Consider the following 17,887-nt stretch of genomic DNA (forward strand, 5'->3'; position numbering starts at 1 on the left):
TCGGAAAGAGTAGCCTATGTAGTGGCGACAGCGGGTTTCCTCTCAAAATCTGTGTGGTCCTTAACCATATGTCCGACGCCACATAACCGTAAATAAACTGTGTTGAATGCGTCGTTAAATAAAACATTTCTTTCTTTTTTTCCCACCCTTAAATATTTCCTCGATCCGCCCTTTGAATACTTCTGGTTCTGACTCCATCCTGATGCATGCAAGGAAGCACGGACACAGAAATCACTGGCGGTTATTTTTTTTCTCTCTCTTCTTTGATTCCTCCCTGTTTGTCGCGCACAATGATTTCCGCGCGCGCGTGTCATTCACCGTTCATTAACAGCGGCGAGCCGTCCCCAGCCATAGAGCGCTCGGCGTATCACTGATCGCCAAGATGTCGAAGTGCGTTCTTCAACCATTAAAACTCCAATACATAATTAAGCTAGCACAAACCCACGTCGTCACGTGGAATCACGGCAATGGACAGGTGAATATAAAAGGTTGATAAGGTTGACTCGCAGGTCTTTGCAAGAAAACTCTGGAACACATAGAAGGGACTTTTTTCTCTCTTTCTCTAAACCAAACTCTCGCCAGTTTCGTTATTTGGGAACCAATAAGGCGCTACCTTGTGAGTGAGAAAAGGTGAGTTATTTAAAAAAATATATATCTCTTTCATTTTTTTTATTTTTTTTTCAGGTTACAGATTTCGTTCAACTGTGGATAACTTTGTGTGTATAATTTGTGTAGAAAATAGCACATGTTTGCTTGTTAGTTATGTAAATAACCGTTTAATGCATGATGTTGGGGTTTTTATTTAAAATGCATTTGAAATGAACATCTATTTTAAAGGTCAATTGATTTACGTTCGTTTTTTTTTATAGTTTTCATGCAGTGCTTTTAGATCGAGAGTGGTGTGGAGAGGAGGATATTATTTTTTTATTTATTTATTTATTCATTGATTCGGTCGGTCAGTTAGTCAGTCAGTTAATTTATTTAATTATTTACATTTGACGATTTGACACTTTATATACATGTTTAGAATGTAAAAGCATATATGTGCGTGCCTTCAATAACTGAAGTTTCGTTCCGTCTTTAACTGCATATATAAAAAAAGTCAGTACAAAAGTTTATTTAAATAATTAAAACGAAAGTGATATTATTCATCTTTGTCGTTTAGTAGAGTGTGTTATATAAATAGCAGGATGTACTTTTGGTGTACTTCACATACAACTGTTAACAAAATATTATTCACAAATGTATACGTTATATTATTTAACAATGAGCTTCTTATAATTGAGAATAAAATATATATACAAAATAATAGACAAAATTTGCCTCAAACTGTCTACGCTTTGCCATCATTGCACTTAGCCGTCTTTTAGTTGTCTTTATTTGCTTGTAAAAATAAAATTGAGAAAGAAGGAATGTTTGTTTGATTACCGAAATACTAGAGCTAAACATCTGGGGCGGAATTTACGAATTCCATTTCTTAAACGAGGTCTTTTAGCATTGTAAATATATGTAAAAACAGACTTTGAAAAATCGGCTCATGGTAATTTTGATGGTTTGTCTAAAGTGTTCGATGCCAACACGAATGGTTCTTCCGTTTAGATCTGGCAAGGTTTGTTTATGGTGACTGTTATCAATGGGGTGGAATAAACTCATTATTTTGGTTACACCATGCACTAGCGCAATGATAATAGAGAATCCGATTCATGAGTGTTTACAATGATTACAATTTGCTGAAACGTCTCTTTGACTCTTCGTTCTACGATAACTCTTCTGTCGATCTGATTTAAATATGTTTTCACAAACAAGACAACATCGTTGGCACCAGTGTTGCTGTACAGGTTGTACTCGGGGTGGGGGGGGGGACCCTCATGGGTCTGTTTAGGAAAATCGATCCTTTGGCAAGACAGGCGAATGCTTTACTACAGGACTACTACAAACTTTCATCCTATAGAACCACCAGCGAGTGTTTTGCCATACGACTAAAGGAAACTTTCTGAAGACAGCTTAACGAAGGAAGGAAATGTTTTATTTAACGACGCACTCAACACATTTTATTTCGGTTATATGGCGTCAGACATATGGTTAAGGACCACACTGGTATTGAGAGAGGAAACCCGCTGTCGCCACTTCATGGGCTACTCTTTTCGATTAGCAGCAAGGGCTCTTTTATACGCACCATCCCATAGACAGGATAGCACATACCACGGCTTGATGTATCATTCGTGGTGCACTGGCTGGAGCGAGAAATAGCCCAATGGGCCCACTGACGGGGATCGATCCCAAACCGACCGCGCATCAAGCGAGCGCTTTACCACTGGGTTACGTCTCGCTCACAGCTTAACGAGGAAAATATGTTGTTTTCCAACCTAGAAGGAAGACGTTACACTACACTCAAATACCTTTTTCCGGATGAGCGACCGAAACGGAACAAAAAACATCATCGATTCAACATCATGTGGCACGGCAAATAAACGCTCATAGAGATTAATCTGAAATAGCTCGCAGCAGAATTAGTACTGCTAATCATGGCCTAATGGTCGCTGTGTCAGCCAGCACGAAATACATCTAGTACCAGTGTCATTACTAAATTAAATTTTAAACTGATTATTATTAATGGTAAAATTATCCATTACGGGATAACGTTTTTTGCTCATTTGATACACAGAAAAAACCCACTTCAGTTATTTACGATCTTTGAAAAGAAAGAAAGGAATGTTTTATTTAACGACGCACTCAACACATTTTATTGTACGGTTATATGGCGTCAGACATATGGTTAAGGACCACATAGATTTTTGAGAGGAAATCCGCTGTCCCCACTACATGTGCTACTCTTTTCGATTAGCAGCAAGGGATCTTTTATTTGCGCTTCCCACAGGCAGGATAGCACAAACCATGGCCTTTGTTGAACCAGTTGCGGAGCACTCACTCGGGGTTTGGAGTCGGTATCTGGATTAAAAATCCCATGCCTCGACTGGGATCCGAACCCATTACCTACCAGCCTGTAGACCGATGGCCTAACCACGACGCCACCGAGGCCGGTCCATACGATCTTTGATGATAGAAACGGTGGGACACATTTCAGTGATGCAGCTTACGTCTAAGGTACAGTGGATCGTCGGATTGATGCCAATCAGTGGAAGGCATCGTGTATTGAATTCACCCAGTAGTACATCCCATTTGTGGATGCCAATGTTAACATTACTTAGAAAATGACCAAATGTTTGACATCCAGTAGCCGATGGTAAATAATCAATGTGCTCTAGTGGTGTCGTTAAACAAAACAAACTTGTTGATAGGAGTAGTTTATGTGGCTGAAGCATGTTTTCTGTCGTTTACTCTACGCCAACTGTATGTTAAATAAAAACATTGTTATAGTTTAATATTTAAAAAGACACAATGTCAACAAGTAGGATTAGAACCAACAACATCGATTGGCAGGGCGTTTAACAGTTCACGATGGGGGTTTTTTAAATCTTTTTATTCGTGAAACTCCATATTGCACATGTACATAAAATTTACAAATAAAAATAACACAAATATTCATACATATCCACTCACATACTCGGCTACGAGACTTCCGCTGAAATGTGAATCCAATTAACCAAATTCAGTCAAACAGTTGGCTCGGAATGTGCTAAAGTGTTGAAAAACAGTCCTATTCTTTCCTCGTGGTAAATATATTACAGTTTGATTCTTTAACGACACCATTAGAGCATATTGATATATCAATAATCGCCTTTTGGATGTCAGACATTTGGTCATTTCTGACACGAAGTCATGGTAGGTGAAACCCGCTACATTTTGTTTTCCATTAACAGTAAGGGATCGTTTATAGGCAATTTTCACAGGCAGGACACCACATACCATGGCCTTTGATATAGCAGTGGTATGGCACTGAGTGGGGCGTGATTCATCGGTAGTACGAACACGGCATAAAACACCGTTGTTCTATGTTGACGCATTGAATTATTATCCGTTCTAACTTCCAATCAGCGTTCGACGTCTAGACTGTTATATTCAACGTAGTATGTTCTGTCCATTCTTTGGAAAAGTGCCTATAAAAGATACACAAAATATTCTTTTGGAACATGTGTAGCTGAAGTAGGTTCTTTTTACGCCAATTTGTTACGCTCTGTTCTTGTCCCAGAGTTGTGTTGTGTGCCACTGGATAGGACCAGATCGGCGTACCTAAACATCAGTTGTATGTGAACGTGGAAATATTTTCTCAACTTATTAAGAAGTGGACGTTTGCCCTCATAAACACACTTCAGAGTGGTTATGTTTAAAATCCTACCGTAAAGCTTGCGAATCTCCGAGTGGTGTTTTGGCCAAGCCAGTCCTAGGATTGTGATGGTGTGATCTCACAGATTTGATGCAATAATCTACATTCTGATTCAGTAATGTTTTCTACATGCGTGAATAAGGTTCTCAGAGGATCGTAGAAACTGTTATTTTGTAGTGGGTAGGATGGCTGTTGGGCGGTGGTAGAGAACCTTAGTATTCTCGGAAGGGAAGATTTGGACTTTTGGTGTCCGAAAACGTGGTATCCAGACATCTGAAGTTAGATGTTTGATTTAATCTATGTTTATCTTTCATTGACCCAAAATTAAGCAATAAAATGTAATGTATAGGTAATTAAGTTCTCTCTGTCTTAAATGGGATGCATTCATGATCTGCACCAACAGCAACTCGTCGATGATAATTCTGAAAACCTGTTGACGTAAATTCCCATCACAGTACTACTAACTTAAATGTACAGTACGTCACATGTGATTAAATGTACTTCGCCTCAGAATAATTTGAGTAATATTTCTGTAAAATACTTACAGTTCCTTACTTGAAATAATATTCCAGATACACATCCGTGTGCACATTCTGACATCTCTTTGTTTACAGAAGTTGTAGAAAAGGATTTTGACGCCTGTACTGGCGGGCGCTAAACGAGTGGCAGTCCTCCTATAGATGACGCTCGCCGTTGTAGCGAAAGCACAGGCTGTATTTGTAGCAAAAGCACAGGCTGTATTTGTAGCAAAAGCACAGGCTGTATTTGTAGCGAAAGCACAGGCTGTATTTGTAGCAAAAGCACAGGCTGTATTTGTAGCAAAAGCACAGGCTGTATTTGTAGCAAAAGCACAGGCTGTAGTAATGCAACATGACAAATGCAAAAATAGTATAATACAATAGACTGGCAACTGTAGCGTTGTGTATCATATTATAACATCTTATATATAGCGTGGTTACTGGTACATGTGCAATATTTTGAAATATCTACGTTTCAAAATATCTTTAAGTACAGAATTAATAGTATCTATAAAAATACATATTTGTGTTTTTAAAAAAGAGACACTTTTGGAGACGTAAAGAGTTGTTTTAATTTAAGAATGTTTGGCCTAGTGCGGAAGTATTTGCTTATAAATAGAGAGACGGAGAGTCGTACCCTTGCGATTATATCATAACTTCGCTTTGAATGGGTATTGCGGCAGTTGTGTAAAGATATATGGTACCGAATAGGCTAATGACAGATCCGTTATCGCCACGGCTTCTATTACATACTTTTAACATTTTATATTGTTTTGGTGTATACCTGGTGAATAGATTAATACATTTTATCGTCATTTCACTCAAAAATATTCCATCCCTTTGAGGAGAAATATTAAATACCTTTAATCTATGAATGTTTATTTCATTATCTATGTACAAAGACAAGAGTATACTGAAGAATAAAACGCAAATAGTAATTTTAGTTTTCTTTAAATTTATTTTAAATTATTCAATTTGAATCTCACTAATAATTTTTTTGTCTGTTACAATAATGAATGTTTTGTGAATATTTGAAGTTCATTTTAACAGTCTATTTATGGAATAAACTAAGGGGGGAATATACATATATATGTTAAAATATTCCCGTTTCTTTTACTGTTCAGTATATATTAGTAAAATGAAATAAGAGGTTTATACCCCTGTTGTAATCGTGTAGGTGTAGCTGGCAAACAATTGTAATGCTTTTCTAACGGGAGGCAAAACAAACAGAATACGGAGACTTGAATAGGTTCCAGTGCCTCTACCATGGTACTAATATCAATACATTTTAAATATAATGCAGTCGTATTCTTTTTCCCATATGGTTAATGTAAAAGAAGGAAGGAAATGTTTTATTTAACGACGCACTCAACACATTTTATTTACGGTTATATGGCGTCGGACATATGGGCTACTTTTTTCGATCAGCAGCAAGGGATCTTTTATGACATAGACATAGACAGGATAGCACTTACTACGGTCTTTGATGTACCAGTCGTCGTGCACAGGCTGGAGCGAGAAATAGCCCAATGAGCCCACTGACGGGGATCAATCCCAAACCGACCGTGCATCAAGCGAGCGCTTTACCACTGGGCTACATAATATAAAAAAAGAAAACAAAGTAAGGTGATGAATAAAGGCTCTGAGGATAATAATAATAATTATATACATTAAGGCTTCTTACTGCCATTACTGGGATGTCAAAATTACTTTTTTTAACTGCTGCTAATAATTTTACAGTATGCAGTTATTCTGGGCCATGCAATATTTTTTCTATTTTATTATTCTTCTCTTTTTGTTCATGTCATCAATTTTAACTAAATGCCCGCGGTCTGAAAATCCCTTCATATGACATCAAGCTGGAGGTTACTTCTAAATCTGTTGTTTTTAGATTTAGATTTAAAATAAAAATAACTTAAGCTGAACTTGTCTTTAGCTAGAGGGAAATATTACATATAAATTCATGGTTTTGGTGAGAAATTGTAATTTCAAGCTGAAAGATAATTTCGTAAAACTACCACTACAATTAAAGGCATATTGCAATAATTAATATTCCCTTTTTTAAAACCATCTGTCCAGGTTAGGATCAAAGATTTTGTTGGGGGTGGGGGGGGGGGGGGGTATCACCAAATTCTAAGTGTGTTGAAGGGAAAATGAGCTAGGCCCTGTTCCACGAAGCGATCTTAGCACTAAGATCAACTTAGTGCATAAGATCGCTTTGTGAAACGTGTCTTTGAGCTCCCAAATGGAGTGGGATCAGTAGGGGAGTTCGCCGAAAAATTGTGAAATAAAGATACCTGAATAAGCGTTTTCAAGGCAATTTAGTGTTACATGTATTGTTGATGATGAACTTACAAAACACACAAAAATCAATAAGAGGGACACTTCAAACGGGCGAGGAGGTCATAGGACCCCGTGACCCCCACCCTCATCCCTTAATTTACCTATGTCTATCTGTGCTACCATGTCCTTAATAATAAAATGACGACGGCAAATTCAATTTCATAATTATTAAACCGGCGATTCCAGTGGTGGATTTAGAAGGGTGGGGATAATATATGACTAAGCCGTCTTACCCAAAGAGTTATTTCGACTTTTCGACTTTTCGTATCTAACAATGTAGGCCTGTTCTAGAAATTCGTATGATGTAATGGAATGAGTAGGGGGCGGCACTTATATTAATGTTCCATGAGCTGTATCTTTGTGATAAAAAATTAATGTTAATGGTTATGTGGGTATCGGGAAATACTTCCTCCTACAAAACCACCCATCCCATGCAGCCATATCTGGAACTGTCTCTGGATAGGATAGCTATAATTACCTGTTTGACGTATGATTGTCAACAATCTGAATACGAGCCCCATGCTTCACATAATAAACCTTTATTATTCATTTATTAGTTTCGGTTTCAGTTTAGCCAGGGTAGGAGGCGTACGTTATAATAGTGAGTGTGATAAATCAATCAGAAATCTTGACTGCTGTCTACGTTTTAATGGTTGGGTGTGTTGAATCAATCAGAAATTGTAACTATTATCTGCGTTATAATGGCTGCGTGTGTTGAATCAATCAGACATTTTAACTGTTGTTTAGCAATTGATAAATGGTATGCTTTTAGAATGTTTTTTGTTTGCCTATCGTCTCCTACACGAGTTCTTATGCTCACAGATGGGATCTTAGACAGCACACGTTGGTGTAGGCGTTTTTCCTCTCTCAAGTTTCCTTTATGTGCGCAAACTTCCGAACAATCCCGAGCCGGTGAAAACCTAGAACGAAATCCGTTGACGTCATTGCTTGATAAGGGTGTGTGTGGAATCAGATAACACCGAGTAAAGCATGTTGACTTCCCACAGAGAATGATCACTTCAACTTGCGGGGAAACCTGGCGGTCAGCTTGCGCACTTAACTCTTCAGTTATAGGTGTTCAACAAGGGTGCGGCGGGATCTAGCTAATGGCCCGAGGTTGTATGGATCGTAGGATCAAACTCCTTTAACTTCCCTAGTGATGTGTTTCCCCCATCCCAACCAGATTGATTAATCATAGGTCGTCGTATGTGCTGTCCTGTCTGTTGGAAAATGGATAATAAAGATCCCTAGCTGCGAATGGAAAAATTAATCTATAGTCCGTCCCATCATTCTATGAAGATGTTTTTGTTTTAATAATTTCACTTTGGTTTGATGTAAGACGAAACGTAAAAGTGTTTTGGAAATAACATAAATATTCTATTTTTGAGTGCTATTTACAAATTAATTGGCTCAGAACTAAATATGTTGTAGTAAATTCCATAGCATAAAAAGATGTTCTCAGTGGGACGGACTATAATGGTTATTCTCCGACGTCTGCGTATCACAAAATACCAAATGTTTGACATCCAATAGTTAATGGCTAATTAGTAAATGTCTTCTAGTGGTGCCATTAGATAAAATAAACTTTACTCCATTGAACAAGGGCGGTGCTATTTCTATTGACCTTTTCCTTCTTCTATTTGTGTTTTTCATTCATGGTGACAATAAATTCTAGGAGGCAGTAGGAGGTGTTCAGAAGTGTTTTTAGGTTATTAAAATAATGTAACATTCTTTCTTGTAGCTGAAATTATATTTTTGATCGTTATTTTTTAAGTGTTATCTTAACTGTTTCAACGTACTTTATCTTCAATCGAACAACATTGTGAGTGGGGGTGGGGGCTGAGTAGGGTTGGAACGTGGACACTAGGCTGAGAAAGGTCGTAGGTCATATTTAGGTGCTTGGGTTTATTATAATAATATTATGCTACCTTATGCCAAGTCGACATATATGATCAACGGTTGAATTTAGCGTATATATACATAATAATGTCCATGGAAAACTAATCCTTGATTTGGTATGTTTATTAAGTATTTAGTATGGTTATTAATCACTAAGTATATTTAATAATACTTTAGTATGTTTAATAAGCATTTACTTTGTTTACTAAACATTTATATGTTTAGTAACAATTAATATGTTTCATAAGCATTTAGCATGTTTAATAAGCATTTAGTATATTTAATAATAGTATATTTAAGAAGCATTTAAAATGTTTAATAAGTCTTTAGTATATTTAATAAGAATATAATATGTTTAATAAGCATTTAATATACTTAGTTAGCCTTTAGTGTGTATAGTAAGCATTTAATATGCTTAATACGAGTTTGTAGTAAGCATTTAGTATGCTTAATAAGCATTTAGTATGTTTAATCAGCATTTAGTATGTTTAATATGAATTTAGTATGTTTAACAGAAATTTATAATAAGTATTTAGCATGTTTAATAAGTCTTGTTTCCATTAACTTTGAGTTTATTGCACCGAGAAATATTAAAACTGGCTACACCTTTTTAAACAAACATTATCAACATATTAAACCTACATTTTCGACCCGCGTATCAAATGTCATTCATCACAGACGTCTTTTCATTTATAAAACACAATTTGGAATTTTTTTTTAATCATGGTGTAATCAGACATTATCAATGACTCACTACTGAAAGAATCAATAAAAAAAAACCTTCGTACATTGTTGTCGATAGAGAATATATATATTTATAATCAGGCAGATTTAATGTACTTCCATTTAATATGCCAAATTTAAACGATGAAATGTAGGTTGTACTGTACCACATGGAATACCAAAGGCGACAAGTTACCATGTGGCTACAAATACTATACGTAATATAATTGCACACATTTATTGTCAAGATAAAACATTTTTTACATTTATCAGTTATAGTACAACTGGAAGTATTGACTGCTATATTAAATGTTTGGAACATTTCTAACTTTAACCAGCCAAATGCTGTTTGTTAAAAGCACTCGATTTTTCTACTTAGAAGCAACCCCTTCCACATAAGACCTACCCCTCTCTCTCTCTCTCTCTCTCTCTCTCTCTCTCTCTCTCTCTCTCTCTCTCTCTCTCTCTCTCTCTCTCTCTCTCTCTCTCAGAGAGGCACAGAGAGAGACAGAGAGAGAGAGAGACAGACAGACAAAGACAGAGACCTCCCAGCCACTCCAATCTCTTCGCTAGCTATTCCACTGGAAAGGAGAATGAATCTTTGCAGACGATGTCATATACAATGTTGTTCTGACTGGTTCTTATCTCTGTTGCGCTGCTGCTGAAGAAGTTGAAACAGCTGGCACTCACTGATTGCGGAAATAAGTCGGCATGGTTGTGTTCCTGTCCAGACGACTCGTCCAGGGGACACGATTGTCGGTGTAACGACACCTCAGCACAATGTTCAATCAGCGGCTGTTAGACGTCTAACGTGGTATCTGCGCCATTTTGTCTAGAGCGTTAGAGAATATTAAAGTGTGTTTTGTTTAACTTCACCGAAGCACATTGGTTTATCAATCATCGGCTATTGGATGTAAAACATTTGGTAATTTTGACATATAGTCTTACAGAGCCTTTAGTATATTTAGTAAGCATCTTTCCTTTAGTGGCAAGGGATCGTTTACAAGCACCATTCCACAGACGGGATAACACATATCACAGGCTTTGATATACTAATCGTGGTGCACTGGCTGGAAGGAGAAATAGCAAAAACGGGTATTGAACCCAGACCGATCGCGCATTACCATTGGGCTACGTTACGCCCCAGAGCGCTGGAGAAATAAACCCATTATGGCCACACAAACTACGCTTGCAGGTTAGCAGCAAGGAATCTTTTATGTTTCCTAAAAGAGATGCTCTTTTGTTGTAAAGATATTCTGGCATCACCTGTAATATTATTAATTTAATCGCACCCCCGTGTAAAATGCATGCTGTATTCAACAGGTTTAGATGACAATTTCGGATGATGTACCTTCTGAGATGGGATCTTGTTTTCAAACGCATTAAAATATCTCATTTCATTGGAGCACTTTGTAGGATCAAAATCCGTGCCAAAACATGAGAAAATCGGTAATCTGTCACGTATCTGTTCACTTATTCTTAGTGTCAGCAAGAGTTCGAAAATCTGTATATGTCGTGTATTTTGAAACGTACTAATTTGTTTTTGTTTCTTTACATCAGGTTTATTTAAATGTTGTCATCATGATTGTGTCTTTGATAAATTGTTCTTTTAACCGGGCATTTCCTGGTTTGATGGAAAATAAAATCTGGTTCAAGCGAATGTCCATAAAAAGGGATCACTGAGATAAAAAATAGTTAACTTTCTACCCTTTGTTAACAGTAGGGTGGGATCAAGCTCTGTCAGTAGAACCTTCGCCTGAGATGCTTATGTCGAAACCGTCCTCGGTGGCGTCGTGGTTAAGCCATCGGACTACAGGCTGGTAGGTACAGGGTTCTTAGCCCGGTACCGGCTCCAACCCAGGGCGAGTTCTTAAGGGCTCGGTGGATAGGTGTAAGGCCGCTACACCATCTTCTTTCTCACTAACCACTAACCAACTAACAACTAACCCACTGTCCTGGACAGATAGCCCAGATAGCTGAGGTGTGTGCTCAGGACAGCGTGCTTGAACCTTAATTGGATATAATCACGAACATAAGTTGAAATGAAAATTATATCGAAGGATCGTACCTCCTCAGTGGACCTTTTTTCTGATTTGGTTTTTTTCCTGTTCCATCCAGTGCCGCACGATGGGTATATCAAAGGCCGTGGTATGTTATGTCGTGTCTGTGGGAAAGTGCATATAAAAGATACCTTGCTGCTAATGGAAAAAATGTAGCGTTTTTTTTTCTCTAAGACTGTATGATAGAATTAGTAAATGTTTAACACCCAATCACCGATAAAATGAAAGAAAATGAATATTTGTTTGACACCTCAAAACATTTAAAAAAACAAAAACCCAGCTATTTGGTGTCTAAGAAATGCTTATTTCGACATATAGCCGATGAATTACTAATCAACGAGTTCTAGTGGTGTCATTAAACAAAACAAAAATTTAACTATTAATTAGTCAACCCACCATTTGACGCATGCTTACAACCACTGAAGTTCTGAGTTCACTGTGAATTATGTTGAACACTGAAAGACGTCTGGGTGGGGTGCGGGTAGGGGGTGCATTAAGATTTTACAGTGACTGTATGGTGCTACAGTATATACGGCGGGAGAATGATAATAGCAGCATCGTGTAATCGCAATATCAACTAACCTTGAAATTGTATGCTAGGTGTAAAGATTTCGCCAGGAACCAGTCGGAACACATCGGATGCTCTCGTTCAAATGGGCTTCTAAGTCCGCTTCTTTAATCAACCGCTGAAGCGATTAGTTATTAACTAGTATAAGAGTTATTAACGCCGTTCATAAAATAAAATTAAAATATGTGTTTTTCATTAGACGCCGATGAAAATTTAATATGTTTTGAAATACATTTTTTATTTTATAAAACTACGCTAAAAAAAAAAACAAGCTTACATCACGTTCTCACTTGTATTCCGAGATATGTGCATTTAAAAATCGATCTTAGTATCTAAAAAGAGTCTTAAACCTATTGTACATTCTGTAACATACGACGAGTATTTAAGCGGTTTGAAAGAGACTCCATTGAAGGAAAAGTTGTTATCGCGATCGTAGTAAACACAGTCAAATAATCGAAATATTCCTTCAATTTTGCGATGTCTAGACATTGTACTTTAGCTGTGATTTAAAACCATGGGTTTTTTTTCAGTTTATGCTCCTTATCATGTTTATACAGTACCTTCGATTTAATTGAAAGGAAATATTTTATTGCACAAAGAACAAAAGGATTCGTCGCAGGTTTGCTTAGATATTACGAGCCCGTTACAGTCATATTCACAGGTATTACTATGTTGTTGTTTTTTTGTTGTTGTTTTTTGCTAAGTTTTATTGCCAGCCCCTTGTTTACAATTAGAACAACACATGCCAAGGGTAAAACATGGGTTGTGTACATAAATATAATAAAACAATATAATATAATATTTTAGGGTACTGGCTTGCAACAGGTATTACTAATTAATGCATACTACAATTTGCAGCACTTTCATTTCAACTTATGTTCGTTCTTATATCCAAGCACGCTGTCATGGGCACACACCTCAGCTATCTGGGCTGTGTGTCCAGGACAGTGGGTTAGTTGTTAGTTGGTTAGTGGTTAGTGGGAGGGAAGAGGGTGTAGTGGTCTTACACCTATCCATTGAGCCCTTAAGAACTCGCTCTGGGTTGGTCCTGGTACTGGGCTGCGAACCCTGTACCTACCAGCCTTTAGTTCGATGGCTTAAGCACTGCACCACCGAGGCCCACTCGTTGGTTGGTGAATCTATGAAGTATATCTGTGTTAACAATAAGAAAGCAATATATTGCAATGTATGAAAAAAAAGTAGTAAATCTTTAATAATGTTTGTTTCATTCTTCGCTGTAGGCCAACTACACCTTAGGTCTCCGGAAGTGAAAGCCGTTAGAAATGTAAGGCCTTTTGTGGTTTCTGTAAATTTGAGAGCTCCAAAAGGAGATAATTATCGTAAGGTGTAATACCTTTCTCGCACAGGACAGTGCGGTGTATAATCCCTTAAAATCGCTCTTGGTTAGATCCGGTACTGAGATAAGAATCCAACACCTAGCAGCTTCAAGGCCGATAGTTTAACAGTTATGTTATCGAGACCTGGGCTCTGTTCCACGAAGTGATTTTAGCCCTAAGATCACCTTAGGTGCATAGCTGCCTTATGTACTTAAGTTGATCTTAGGGCTAATATCGCTTCGTGTAACGGGCCCCAATTCTGTATGTATATAATTTGTATTCCGGGCAGGATATAGCTCAGTCGGTAGACCACCTGGTTGAGGTGTGTGTGTCGAAGCCTACTAGGATCGAACCTCCTCAGTGGACCTATTCTTTAACTGTGGAAGGTTTTTTCCCGTCCCAACCAGTGTTCATGGCATGTATATCAAAGATATATATGCTGTTCTGTCTGTGGGAAGTGCATATAAAATATCCTTTTCTGCTAAAGAAAACATGTTTGCCGTCCAATAGCCGATTTTTAATATATCAATGTGCTCTAGTGGTGTCTTTAAACAATACAAATTTTAACTGTATATCTGATATCTAACCGAAATATTCTTCTTCATTTTAACAAATAAAAATAACAGACAGAGATTTTTTTTCCACCAATTCTTCTGTTTGAACATTAATGTTTGTTGCGAACTAAAACAAACATTAAAAGACAATGTTCTACGTTCCTACTGAACGTTTTTAATGGCTTTCAATAAAACAGGGCATACGGCACCGGATGGGCCCCAAATTCCATATCCAAATTGCTTACTGCGACAATTGCTTTACGCAAATGCTTTAGCCAAGGCATTAGTTGAACGTGGTGTAAAATTACGCGTACATTAACATAGTGAACTCGAGCAAACAAACCTTTTACGGCGTCTTTACTTACTGTCAGCACGGCGTCGTGTCATCGATTCCGAGACACGATGGACGGATCAACAGCCGCGCGCTTCCTGGTGTTCGTTCGGGAACACAAATCAAGCGCTGAAACTGATAGTTAATAACGCTTAAACGTCAAACTAATAATGGATAAACGCAAAACGTGAAACTAATAGTGGATAAACGCAAAACGCGAAACTAATAGTTACTAACGATAAATGTGAAACTAATAGTGAATAAACGTTAAGCACGAAATTAATAGTTAATAAACGTTAAACCAATAACGTGATAATCGTGAAACTAATAGTGAATGAACGCTATACGTGAAATGAATAGTGAATAAACGCTAAACATGAAACCAATAGGTAGTAAACGCTAAAGAAACGTAAAACTAATAGTGAATAAACGTTAAACTAATAAAGTGCTAAATGTGGCTAAACTGAATATACGCTAAACATGAAACTAATAGTGAATAAACTCTAAACATGAAACTAATAGTGAATAAACGCTAAACATGAAACTAATAGTGAATAAACGCTAAACATGAAACTAATAGTGAATAACGCTGAAAGTGCAACTAATAGTTAATAAAGCTAAAGGTGAAAATAATCGCGAATAAACGTTAAACGTGAAACTAAGAGTGAATAACGCTAAACAGGAAATGCAGTGTGAATGTCCACAAGAACAGGGTTAGACAAACAAAGCAGGGGTCGAAATACTACCATCCCGACTGGTTTTTGCCATCTCGCATATTGGTTTGAGCCAATAATGTTTGGTCTGCCAGGTTTGATTCGGGCCGGCAAAATGTGTAGCTTACCGGACTGAATATCCGGCAGGAATTTCAGCTAATTTCGACCCCTGTATTATTATTATTTTCTTTTTTTTAAATACTTCGCTTTCTTATGGCACGGATCTGGAGCGGGATCACTTAAGGTTGTAGGATCGAAACCATGACTTGTATGTGTATGAGCTGTGAACCCTGTACCTATCAGCCTTATGTCCGATGGCTTAACTACGACGTCACCGAGGCCGGTGCTGCTAATAAAACTAGCGTGATTCGATCGTACGACGCAAGCACCTCAGACTGACGCTCTACCGCCTAAGCCAAAGGCCTACAAAACACGGGATATACAGAAATAAATATCCTATAGTCGCCTTTCTATATACTTTACAATCTCACAGTGCAGTGTGTGTGTGTGTGTGTGTGTGTGTGTGCGCGTGTGCGTGTGCGTGTGTGTGCGTGTGTGTGTGTGTGTGAATTAGGCCTCAGAGAATCAGTGCAATACCTTCAAAGGAATGCTCAAGGACGATGCTGATGTTTCTTAAGAGCCCTCTGTGAAATAGGCCCCACAGGAATAATACAAAGTTTTAGAAGACAGTGTACCATTAAAGGATCTGAACCTAGTCCTCACGGAATGGAAATTATTTTCGCATGTTGCATGTATGTTACTCATTACTTTAGGGGCGGGACATAGCCAAGTGGTAAAGCGATCGCTTGATGCGCGGTCGGTTTGGGATCGATCCCCGTCGGTGGGCCCATTGGGCAATTTCTCGTTCCAGCCAGCGCACCACGACCGGTATAGCAAAGGCCGTGGCATCTGCTAGCCTGTCTGTGAAATGGTGCATATAAAAGATCCCTTGTTACTAATGGAAACATGTTGCAGGTTTCCTCTCTAATACTATATGCAAAAATTACCAAATGTTTGACATCCAAAGGCGATGATTAATATATCAATGTGCTCTAGCGGTGTCGTTAAACAAAACAAACTTCATTACTTTAGTTTTCTTTCTTGTATTATGAATTTGGCTAGATCATGTCGGCTCCAATGAATCACTGTCAGATGTTTTGTTTTTAATAGATCTACCAACCTCCAAGACGTATACCCTTCGTACACTAGTCTTGTCTGTAGAAGGACTGTGTCACTCACACCACTGGTTTCACAAATCCAAACCTGCAGAAGACAGAAATCAGTGGATGTATATCAAAATACATGATGTGATGGCATGCGCTCATGAATCAATGTGAAGCAAAGTTGAAATTAAAGTTTGTTTTGTTTAACGGCACCACTAGAGTACATTGATTTATTAATCATGAGGCTATTGGATGTGAAACATTTGGTAATTTCGATATTTAGTCTTAGAGAGGAAATCCTATACATTTAGTTTTTCATCAGTAGCAAGGATCATCCTACAGACAGAATAACACATACCACGGATTTTGATATACCAGTTGTGGTGCATGGCTGGAGCGAGAGAGAAGTCACTGTGAAACAAGAAAGACATCTATACATGCTTGCTGAGTTGTTGCAAATTTGGATGTCGACGTTTCCAATCAACTGCATAGCAGAGACGAAACCTGCCAAACGAGGCTACCCTGCTTAGATATGGTAACCTTACAATCGCACTTGTTTTCGTGTTTTGAGACGCGACCCTGAAAATAGCCGCATCGCCGATGATTAGCCGTGTTTGCTTCGGCAAACAGTCCTTTGTGTTCCGTAATCCTTAGACGTCATTCTTAATGGGAGAATCCTCGGCGTGTTCCCACAAAAAGGTTTTTCCGAACGCAATATATGGCTTCCTTTAGACATCGATGTTGCAATCATTTGACGCTAAGCGGAAACTGGTTATGAGCATGATGGTAGCATTGACCTTTTTAGCCAGTAATCTTTTCACATGCTTGCCTCTCAAAGGGAAGCTATTCTGGCTTTTGTACCTCGTCAACAACAAGACATCCATTTTGGGGGCTTCTCATCAACGGTGCATTTTCGTAACCATTTTGGAAGCGTGGAAGGAAAACATCCATCATCTTTTATTAGTACAAAGTTGACGGGTGTTTTGTCGCTGTTGATTTTCTTTTGTTTTTGATTTGTTTTTGTCTTCATTCTTGTATGTTTTGTTGTTGTCTAGGTTGTTTTAGGGAGGGGGTTTGCGGATACCGTTCGGGATGGTGTATTGGGTTTTTCCCCCTTTGTTCTTGTATGACTGGTCATAATTATTTCGCTTATAGCACGTTGACACCATGTAGCCAGTACTTTGGTCTGCTTTCCTGATGAGTGCTGTCAAACTTACTTTCATTCATTCCATAATTAACAGATTCATTCATTCGTTCATAGATTCGTCCATTCGTTCATTAAATCATAGATCCATTCATTTATTCATTTATTCGACTAGACATGGCGCATTTGTTTAGTACAACCGACATTGCAGTGGGTAGTTTTTCACCACAATAAGGACCTTGGGCTGGC

At 38.0% G+C, this 17,887-nt stretch overlaps 1 protein-coding gene across 2 annotated transcripts in view; it reads left to right on the plus strand.

Annotated features, from left to right (window-relative positions):
• Positions 1-465: 465 nt before the first annotated feature.
• LOC121369094 (MIP-related peptides-like) overlaps positions 466-17,887 on the plus strand; it is a 78,444-nt gene continuing 61,022 nt past the window's right edge. The window contains exon 1 of one of the 2 annotated variants that reach the window (XM_041493944.1): positions 466-630. The gene's annotated coding sequence lies outside the window, so the exon portion shown is untranslated. The remainder of the gene's footprint in view (positions 631-17,887) is intronic. The other variant, XM_041493943.1, reaches the window with a different exon arrangement.

The sequence above is a fragment of the Gigantopelta aegis genome, chromosome 3 (genome assembly GCF_016097555.1).
Source record: "Gigantopelta aegis isolate Gae_Host chromosome 3, Gae_host_genome, whole genome shotgun sequence".
NCBI lineage: Eukaryota > Metazoa > Mollusca > Gastropoda > Neomphalida > Peltospiridae > Gigantopelta > Gigantopelta aegis.